Here is an 11,539-nt window from a genome sequence, read left to right as displayed (position 1 = left end):
TTTTCTTTTCTTTCCTTTATTTTTTATCATTTGATTGCTCGAATTCTATCTCCTGTATCCCATCACTGAGCCATTGCAACAGATTATTGTCGTTTTTTTTTTCTCTTAAGAATTATGACTATAGATCAAACAGTAAATTGGTTATCTAACAGATGTTTTACATTTTTCAATTTACCAGTCTCTTGTTTCAAACATTATTTGTCTGATTAAGGCATTGTGCAATTCCTTTGTATTTCTGCAACTGCTAACTCTTTTTTGTTTGCTTGTTTATTTTGTAATTAATGTTAAAGGCCTATTTACTGAGCAGGCTAAAATGATATAAGTAGTCATTCTACCTGTGGTGAAACTCATAAATTCTGCAGCATAATCAGTGCAAGCTGCTCTTGTGAATTAAAAATGTACCGACAGAAAGGTTCGTAAAAAGTTAAAATACTTTTATTTTAACAGAATGGATGGAATGGATGGAATATAGGTCAGATATTCTGACAGTTGGAAGGCTGCCAGAGTGATGCTATGAAAGTCAAATGTGATTTTGCCTGCAGCTGCTAGTCACTAACACTGTCCAAAGCAGGATATAAGTGCAAGGCAAGTCAAGTTGGTGAGGAGCTGTATGGACTCGGGCCCTCTTCTCGGCAGTCCCTGGATGAAAGCAGAGCAGTAGCCTTCCTAACAGCAGCATCATGCAGCCATGTGGCCTATTTGCCCCTTTCCAGGGGCAAATCCGGGTATGCTTCACCTTCTGCATTCCCGTGCATTCCCGGGTTTCAGGAAAGAAGCAACCAAGCTACCTGGCAGGTTTCCATTTCACATCCACTGCACACTCATTTCTGCCCCAGGGGACCTGATGAGAGACCCCGTGTGACAGGTAGTAGTCATCTCCATAATCCCCGACAAGATACTAAAATGTCACAGCAAGAAATGTGGTATAATAATGCAGAGGGAATAAAACAGCATGAAATATTGTCTGTTCCCACAGGAGTTCATGCTTATTTTGTTGTTTACTTCAGATTCATCTAAAATTCCACCTATGCTGTTTAAAGGCACTGGGAAAGTTTTCTTGAAAATTTCCATCAAAACTGGATTTTTTATGATAGTTTTCTTTCCTTATTACCAGTCAAGTTCACTTTTTACTATTCATCATTGCACTGCCTTAGTAGAGAGGGATATTAAACACATGTAACCATTGGCTTTGGACTTCTGATGCTCTAYGCTATTTTATAACTGCATCGAATAGTTACATGATCAAAATTTGAACAAAAGTATTAAGGTATCATATGCCTTTTTAATCTGCATCCTGTGATTTGTTATTATTAGTCACACCAGGATAGACACATATAGATTTTCTTATTTATTACCTTAATTAAGTTTACTATAGCTAAAGATACGTTTAGCAAATTGTAATTATTAGTATTTCTATATATATATAACTACAATTTTAATCAGTGTATCTTTTCATTTTCAACTCCTTAGATATTATTCTAGCTCTCCCTTAGCTTATAAAATATAATTACTAGTCATTTAGTAATTTTATTACCTAATACCCTGAAGACTATGGAATGCATATCTTCAATACTTGCTCATATGTATATATACTACTTCTTCATGTATTCCCTTACCTGTCAGATCACCAGATAAAGTGACATACTCTTCATTGTTTAATTATATTTATTAGTCAAGGGAGTTTCTACTCCAGACATATAGTTTCCTAATAAAGTCTGTTGAACAGATTAGCAACAGGTTTGAAAAAAAAACAACTCTAGACACTGGAGATATTATCTGTTGGTCACCTAAGAAGTGCAGGAGAATAAATGCCCATTTATTACGTAGAGAATGCCTTGCAAGGAACAAGCACAAGGACAGAATGAAGGCTGTTTGCACACTCGTAATTAAGTTTTCTTTACTTTTGAGTGGACTGAAATTCAAAGTAATTTTTCCCTTAATGTACATGCATGTATGTATACATATGTATGTATGTATTCCTAAAGTAGATAGATCATCYTGATGCAGAATATTTGCACCCTTACTGCCTGCGGACCTTGCCTCATGGATACACCTTTTGCTTTGGTACTGTCCTAGGTTTTCTGAAAAGAAAGCAGATTCCTATTTACAAGCTGCACCAAGAACCTGCTGAATTCCCAGACATCTATTCCATCCATTTTTTAGAGGSAGTTATAAAATCCAGTTTACTATATATTAGAGCATGCTTGAAATCAGAATCTTTGCACTGTTGTTCCATGCAGTCATGCAATGAAATTCCTTATCAACAAAGTCTTCATACTGTAAATAGGAAAGCTAGGCAAATGGGCATTAGCTCATTCTTTATAGAATCACAGAATCCCAGAATGGTTGAGGTTRGAAGGGACCTCTAGAGCACACCTAGTCCAAAGCCCTGCTCCAGCAGGGACACCCAGAGCACGGGGCACAGGGCGGCATCCAGGCGGGTTTGGAGACCTCCAGAGAAGGAGACTCCACAGCCTCCCTGGGCAGCCTGTGCCAGGGCTCTGGCACCCTCRCATGAATGAAATTCCTCCTCACCTGGAGATGGAACTGCCTGTGTTTTAACTTACACCCATTGCACTTGTCCTGTCACTGGCCACCACCCTTCCTCCCTACATTCTCCCTTCATGTACTTACCTTAAAAAGAAAGCTCCAGAGAGACTTCGTTTTTTTGAGTATCACTGGGGATGGCTGTAGCTGAGCCAAAAAGCTCTCTCTCGATTTAGCATCAGTTTGTGACAGATACCAGGAAAGTCCTGTCACCTGCACTAAAATCTTCTAATATTCTTAACCATCCTTTTTTTAAATGTTTTCTCCTTTGTTTTTCTCCTTTCTACAAAGCCTAGATGCTACCAATTGTTGCAGAAGTGAAGTAGATCTTATAGGTAGCTTGGACTGTCCTAGGCAGAATATTCGGCACTGAGAGTGTGACCTTRGTCTGAATCTGCCTAATGGGCAACTGAAGTAGGCAGCAACCCAAAACACAAGTGATACATTGCACATCTATGTACTACTGGTTAGAAGAGCAGGAAATGAGGAACTAATGTGAAAGCATTAGATTCCAAAGGAAAGTGGTAGCAGAATGTGGAGATTTCAACACTCTTTGCTTTACTAAGCACATTTTTTTCCTTAGTGCCTCCTGATTTCCTCCTGGCCAGGAGAAACCACAACACTCACAACTAACAGCAGTGAAGGTGGAGGTTGTCATGACAGGTTGTTTCACGCCCCAGGTTGCTGGAATGAAGTTTCGTAGTTCCACATCTTTTTTCAACAGGTTTTATCTCCTCCTAGAGGAAGAAACAGTTAGACCAAGGCAGAGTTTGCATCTACATTATAGATATATATATGTTATAAAATGTGGGAGCAAATACTAATAGATATATCTCCAAGCTGTAGTCTTTCAAGAAGGCAACCAAATGAGTTTCATCATCCTCTCAGGGTATGCAACAGCTTGTCTAGAAAGCTTTATCTGTTCAGGGGATTTAGAGATTAATAGGATGGCCAGCATGTGTACTGTCTCTGGACACACAGATTAAGTGTGAGGAAATAACGTCTCTCCCTTAATTTTTATTCTTTCAGCCCTACATCTGTGATGAATAAGGAACTGGGGGAGAATGAAACAAAAAGACTGGTGTTTCACTGTCAGCTGGCTGGGTTTCTGTGGCGCAGACAAGTCAACGGTGACAGGCCTGTAGATAATGACGGAGGGTTTATTATTGACAGAGCTTTTGTCTCTACCCYTCTGACCTGGACAGTTGTGAATAAACAAGTAAGATTCGAACACTGTGAGAAATAACAAAATGCTTTTCTGAATTTCAAGAGCCTTGCAGGCTGTTTCTGAAGAAAATATCCTAGCTGCCAGAATTTCCAGGAGTCCTATATATCCCCTGCAATGCAATTATGCAGGCTCAGTAGAAAAGTATTCTGCACATTTGGAGCTAAAGGACAATATAATAAATGACTGCAGTGAACTTCATTGCTATTGCATCAGATTGCATCTGAATTCACTACTAGTGGGTTTTCTGGTGCTGGAAATCTGCCCTTCAGGATCTCCTTGTCCTCCTGCTCACCTCCTTGTTGACACTGCAACACTACTTCAAGTCTGAGGTATATTAGAAGCAGCTGTTTTGTGACAAACCAAACAACCCCTTTGGCTACTGGCCATCACCATTTTCTTCCCCAGGAAAAAAAGCCAGCTGCCTGTCTGCAGAACAGCAAACTTCATCAAATGGTTGAACTTTTTATAAACGAGAACTTCGAACTTGAGCCAAGAGTGGTTTCAGGAAAACCGGGTATCAGCAGAGAATCATTTGCTCTGGGAAACGGTGCTAATTCCTGCACTTCATGATATGGCCTGTAACTCTAAAATCTCTGAACACTGCCAGAGAAATATTTCAGTGTTATTGTACACTTGGTGTACATTTTGCTTTTAAAACCATACTCAAATATTCTACAAGTCTGACAGGAATATATTGAAAGCATCATTTACAATTAATAGGCAATGTCACATAAAGTGCAAAACTGTTTGGCACAGATGAAAATRTAAATGTAAAACAACTGAGTCGCGTCATTAAAGACATTTTTTACTATGTTGAAAGAGGGGGAAGGAGACACGGAGCTTCTCAGAAGCACTGATTCTAACCCACTGATCTCAGCGGCCACAGGGGAACAGAGAATTCAAGATAGTCTCTTTGGCTACATATATCCCAATATTGTTTATTTGCAGCAGATGGGTTGATAGATAAAAAGGGGATTTAGACATCCAGACCATAATTTACCATCTATCTTCTCAATCTCACTTTYACTCTTTAATTTTGCAAATAGAAAAAAATACACTCCCTTCTCAATTTAAAAGTTCTTCATGGGAACTTGGAGAGCTTTGCAAAGACCTGGCATTCTTAAACTGTTAGTTAATCACTTTGTTTGAATGTGTGAGCATATGATGGTATCGCCAAGGTTTATGAGACAAGTCATATGCCAAGTCTTATTTGAGAGTCTTATGGTTTTAAAATAACCATGTGATTTGGGGCAAGGGAAGGGGAGATCCAGAATGACTTGGGAACTACTTGGAATAGGCACTACTAAGATTAAGAGTGGAAGTTTAACAAGGTGTGTATATAYACACATACATATACAAATATTATATACACATATATGCATATGTACGTGCAACTTACATTTACTAAATGGTATTAGATAAAGTTAAGCCAAAGGAAATCTGCCAAGAATTTACAACAGCAGCATTTCCAGCTGCCAGTGTGTAACAAAAACAAAGCAGCTCAGTCATAGTATTGGAAAACAGCAAAAAATAAGGTTTGGCACATAGTAAGGAATGAGTTAGAGTGCACTCGAGTGCTCTCGAAGTCACGAGCTGAGATCCTGCCCTCCAACTCAAAGTTCTCCGTTGGAGGTTGTGGGTGCACCAGATAAACAACTGATCTGGAACTGTGACCAAAGCTTAACTTTATCCCACAAAAGATAAAAAATAGAAAAATGAATTGGGCAATATATTGACAATATCAACATATTGGCTGTGTTTCCATTCAGTCTTGTTTAGTTTTCAACAAAATTAGAGTTTAGTCTATTTGTTAGATCTTTGTACTGTATGTTAGAAGTAGYTGGCTATTTTAGATGTCATGTTTTTCACTTACTGACCAATGGGAGGGTGGGATGTGTGTGCAGGCCAGCTGAAGAGCTTTTTAATTCAATTTAGTTAAAAATCAGGGATACTACCAGTTTCCGTATATAGAGTGAAAGGGTAATTGGAAGTGTGTAAAGTGAAAGGATAACAGTTGTGGTCTTCCTATGATTAGATAATTTTTCAAAATTATTTGAATGCTTTTTGCAAATACTTTAGCCTATAAATTCATTTGTTGACTAACCTTTAAACTCAGAGTTTTCTTGTGGATTAGTTACAATATTTTATAAAGTGGATACACGTGCAAAAAATATCTATTTTTGAAAGAGTTTTTAGTGATAGAATTTTCTTYCAGGTGTCAAGAAGCAGATCCTTCTCCTTAGTCCTCAAGAGCAAAATCCAAAGGTAATGAAACAGCCGCTAAGAGCAGCTTTAGGTGTCTAATGACTAGACTGAAGGGAAAGATCAGATTTTCTTTTGTGATGTGACATGCATACAGACCCGGATCCTCTCCTATCTCTTGATGCCATTCAACTTGGTTAGGTAGCTACAGATACTTATCTAGCATCTGTGCACTAGATAAGTGCATTAGAAATCCTGCAGTAAAATAATGCTAATATAGTGATTCTTATGCCACTGCTGGCACCAGCATTACAGTTACAGATAGGATATGTACTTCTGCTTGCTGTCTAGATCCACATTGCCACAGTAAGATATAAGCTGCTTTAGTTAACAGTAAGGAAAGAACAAAAGCACTTTTAACACCTGTGTTATTAATATATTCTAGGTGCTCATCTAAGCATTATGCCTCACAGTATAGCTTGCAGGCTGAACTAGGTCACACTTGGTCACACAGCTTATTTCAAATTGGAGTTACTTCTTTGGATTGTATTAACAAGCCAACAGGCTTGCGTGGCATTTCCAGAAATGTCCCGAAATAAGAAAAAAATATCAACAGTAATTCATGCAGCATRTGACAGAAGTGCTATTGCTGTGGAAGGACAGAGTGTGTGATGAGAACTCACAATTTAATCTGAACACAATTGAACATAAGACACTTGTGAGAACAGCTAGCACACAATATATGAAATATGTAAGAAACACAGTCCAGATTTGATAAAAGATAGGAAAAATATTTTTAATCAGGCACATGAATTTCTTTTAACTGAACTAACTGAATTTGTGGGATGTTTTTCTTAAAAACTTGCAGTATACAAATCCCTTTCTCCTGCTGAGAATCCAGGTCATCTGTTTAGATTCTACCCCAAAGAACTTACAAACTGCTTATATACATACAGTCCCAAAGGGATAAAGCATGGGGAAAAAAAAAAAAAAAAAAAGACTATTGCTTTATTCCAAGTATCTGCAGTGGTTCCAAGAAACAAATCTGGATCCTAGAGGCAGCTAGTGCAACACAGTGCTAATATGCTACAAAAGGAGCTACAATCACCAGCTCCAGACACACCTCATTGCTACCCCAGCTCTATTTGGACTGTTCTCTGGAGCACARCGTACACCGTGTCCTGTTTGTACAGTCCTCAGCATAATGGGACTCTATTCTAGATTGGCCTCTAGCACAGCAGTAGTATTTATAAATGCCAGGGGAAATAAATGATCATATAACATATTTGATGTATTTTCTCCAGCATGCAGCAGCAATAYTAATATGTACACCAGCACAGTGAGAGCAAACGCTGATGTCTGCGATATATTTTTAATACAATGGCCTTGGTCCAGACGTTTTTGGCACCATCTTCTATTATTTTTCATAATTTTGCAGAGAAGTTATRTAGGGTACTCTAGATTGAGATAGTGCTCTGGTGTTAAAAATAATGCGGAATAAAAATCTAGCTTGTTAGCACCATTTACACAACTGCTGTGCAAACAACTGTTTTTGTGCTAAAAAAAAAATCAAAATAAATGAAACAAACCATTCTTTTYCCAGTCTTAGTATGCTGTTCTGTAAAAGAAATACAAGTCTGACAAGAAATCCACTTTCCCTTCCACCTACTTTCTGTGCTTTAAGATCATAAATAAATGATTTGGGAAATAAATATATAATAAAATTAGAATATTTAGAATTCTACTTATGTTCTTTCTGTGATAAAGAATTTGAGTTCTGCTGCAAAAACATTTGAAGTAAATTTAGATATTGTAGAGGTCTCACCAGTTATAAAAATCTGTTACTGAAAATACCAACATTTCTTATAACTTCAACTCAGAGAGGCAGGGCAGAAAGTAAGAAAATGGATGAAGAAAAGTTATTGTTACTTCGTATTGTTACTTCACTTAGCTGAGATCTTGAATTTACTCAGTCTCATTGCGTATTACAATGGTGCCTAGAGGTCCCAATCAGGACTCAGCACAGAGAGACAGCGTAGGATTGTCTCCAAGACTGTCAAAGCAGACAGAAAGGAATGAGTTGGGGAGAAGTTCTGCAACGGTTTGTAGAACTGCTGTTGAATCTGTGGTGGCATTTGCTAACAGCACAGGCTAGTAGGACAAAAAAAAGAAAGAGAGAATGGACGAGGAATGGGTTTGAAGAGAATAAAAAGAAGTGTAAATATGGAGAGAAGGAAGTGCACATGGCAAGCAATGAAGTGAAACTGAGATGACTGTAAACAGTCAACCACTAAAAAGAAAACAGTGTTGAAAGTAAAACTAGGGCACAGGAAAAGCAGTCAGCACTGGTGGCTCTCCCCTAATTCTTGCTGAAGTTGCTTCTGTGTCTTTGCATGCCAGCCTCGAGCTTCAGGCGGGCAAGCTGCCTGTTATGACRGTCTCAGCTGGGCCAAGGTAAATCATGTGTGTGATTTCAGGGTATTTTATCTTCACCTCTTGATGTACAAAAGAGTGATGGTGTCAACTCCTGTGCCAGCTTAAAAATTACTTATATTGATAAACTTKTATTAGTCATTTTCAGATAAGAGTAAAAAAAATATATATGCAGTCATGATTGGAATTTTATGTATATAAGGTTATGCCTGTGATTTACTAGGCACTTTCCAGGCATACGGGAAAGGAGAGTCTTTTCCGCAAACATCAAAGAGATTAGGATAGAGACAGCTGTAGGTAGAGGCCAATAAAGGGAGCAGCGAAAAAAAGGAGTACGTCTTTTTAGTCAGATAACTGTGCCAGGAAAGAATTCTTTTCAGATATTTCAAAGTTCATAGATTTGGTGAACCCGATAAGAGGGCTACATGGGAAGATGTTGTCTGACATCCTGAGCGCCTTATCTGAACTACTAGCACATTCTCTTCCCTAGACTTACAAGCTCCATTTCTCTCCTATGCAGGCACATTGCTCCTGCAGAGGCCATTTCTCTAGATCACTACTTCCTTATCTCACCCTTTGCTTGCCAAGCTCATTTACCACCTAGGCAGGACTCCTCTGCATATCATCCTTCGTTACCCATCAAAACTCTCCGTGCAGCCCTGGTTAGAGGGCTGCATSGCTACTATCTTCTTGAAGTCTCTCAAACATCCCTTTTACAACACTTACTCAGGCTCCTCTCAGAAACATCGCTGTGAGCAGACAACTGATATTTTGAAATAAGCACCTATCAAATTGAAGGATACTCTGTGCTTGTCCCTTAAGCAAAGAAGATTGTTTCCTTGCCATGCAGGCTGAAAATGAAGTGCTGCAAAGATGCTGTGAATGCAGAAGAATGAGTGAAAATTGGCTGTGGTCACAGGGGGAGCAGCAATGGGCAGGCGAATATGGGCAGGAAAGCCTGGATGCAACGGACTGGGAGACTCGATATGGTTCCTTAGGCTTTCAGCTGAATCTTGGCGCAAGAGATATAAAAGGCCAAGGCCAGGAGCAACCACAGGGTCTGTCTTGCTGTCCAGACAACAGGGTGGAAGAGGTTTTTTTAGGAAATCACAAATCTCTAACCTTTTGTCCATGCTATCTGAGCACCAAGGGCTCAGAGGAGTATGACTGTATGTCTCCAAATGTGTTGTCAGTTCTGCTTTCTTCCCAGCTACTTTCAATAAAAACTGAACTGATTGTAGCTTGTGTCTTGCTAGCCACAAGATAACATTGAGATAACATTTTTGACGAAAGAAATTCAATGTCTTCTTCCTAAATCTACTTGTTTGGCCTTGAAGAAATCTTTGAAATCAGTGGACATGATGCTCATGGCTGATGCTTTGCACCCTGCTGCCATCAGTGACAAATCTGAGTACAAGATAAAGAGTGGCCACTTATTTGCCTGAGTGATTCAAAGCAGCTCTGCCAACAGAACTATGTTTGGGTTGTATGGAAAAGCTTTAATCTGAAAAGATAATTAATGCTCTCTTCTTTGTACTGCATCTAAAATCTATGCAAAGGGAACCACATCAATATCACACCTCTCAATAATGCAGAGCTGCGTAGTAGAAACCAGGCTTAACTGGAAGGACAAAAATAACTTTGGGAGGAGTGGAGGAAGGTGAGGGTTCGTGTGCTGATTTGTTTCTATAACGCTGACCTACCTGTACCGGATGTGGCAGACCTGAGTAAGCTCCAGGAAGGACTTGCACGGAGCAAGTACAGCTGTAATTACTGTGGTAGGGTTCAATGCCCTGGCATGTTTATTGGTCCTGGGTGGTGTCTGCTCATAAAAGCAGCTGTGTCCTCCTCCATGCCTACAGATTGGGCTTCCTAAGAGTCTCCACAGGGTCCCCTTGTTAATAACTAGCAGCAGGAAGAGGGATGGGATACACTGAGCAGGAAACAGAGGATCTGAGAGTTTCAGAGAGAAAACTATTGTTGTTGTCAGCAGGAAAAAAAAAAAAAAAGAAAAGAAAAAAGTAAAAGAAAAAAGATAAAAAAAAATGGTTGTTGAGCAAGGTACTAATACACTTTATGTGTTTGTATAAAGCTGTAAGTAAAGATTGTGCTTCCTTCTCTCTTAAAGAGTGCATTTTCCACGCATACTCACAGCTTCTGGGAGATGAACAGTCATGCGATTGTTCATAGATCCAAAATATGATTGGACAAATTCGCTAAAAACTAATCCACCAAGGCTTACTAAACTCAAGGCTACTATTTCTAATTCAGTGATGTCCTGAGCCACAACTCCCCAGAGCATGAGGGAGCACTCACACTTGCCTCGTTTGCARCTATTCTCAGGCAATTACTGTTGGTACTTGATCTTCATCATGATACTCAGCCTTCAAACCTCAACCCCACAAAGGTCCAAATACCCTCCTCTTACCTCCCAGATAGAAAGGGCTGGGAAGGAAGCATGGGAGAACAACAAATGAAAAAGGAAAATACGGGGGATAGGAAGAAATAGCACAGAAACAGCATGGAGTACCCCCAGTAACATCCACTGTCCATGGAGGCCATGGAGCATTCATGGAGACCACTCTGGTTTGCCCCAGTGTATCCTGAGAACGGAGGTGGGGATTTTATGCTTTTTTAAGGAATGACATTTGCCTTTTTAGGTTGCTCAGTTGATCTTGTAGAAGAGAGAAGGCGCTGGGCGCACAAACGCTCAGCTCCCAGCAAGAGACACAGCAAATCCTAGCTAAGTGGTGTTGGGAGCRATTGGTGTTGTGGACAACCGGTGGCGTGGTGTTGTGGGCCGGCACGGTGTTGTGAATGCCGCTCGCAACGGGAAGCGCTAGAGCTCTGCGTGAGCGGAGAATGACGCTGCTAAGCAGAGAGGTAACTGCAGCTGCCSGTGAGCAGCTCAGAGCACAGGGACAGGGAAGGGTCACCAGTGTCACCGGGCAGCTGTGGGGTCCCCGGTTTGTATTTAGGTTATTTTCATGTGGGGATTTTGTTTGTTTGTTTTGTTTTTTCTCCCCCTTGGGGGCTCAGGGCTCACACCCGCCGCTCCCGCCAGCTCCCACAGGCCGAGGAGGGGACAGGGCACCCGCTGGCAACCGCGGCGGGCGCCCCCGCTCCCCG

This window comes from Nothoprocta perdicaria, unplaced genomic scaffold (genome assembly GCF_003342845.1).
Source record: "Nothoprocta perdicaria isolate Ctin4 unplaced genomic scaffold, notPer1 scaffold_77, whole genome shotgun sequence".
Taxonomy (NCBI): Eukaryota; Metazoa; Chordata; class Aves; order Tinamiformes; family Tinamidae; genus Nothoprocta; species Nothoprocta perdicaria.
The sequence above is the reverse complement of the archived record's forward strand: the minus strand, read 5'-3'. Positions refer to the sequence as shown.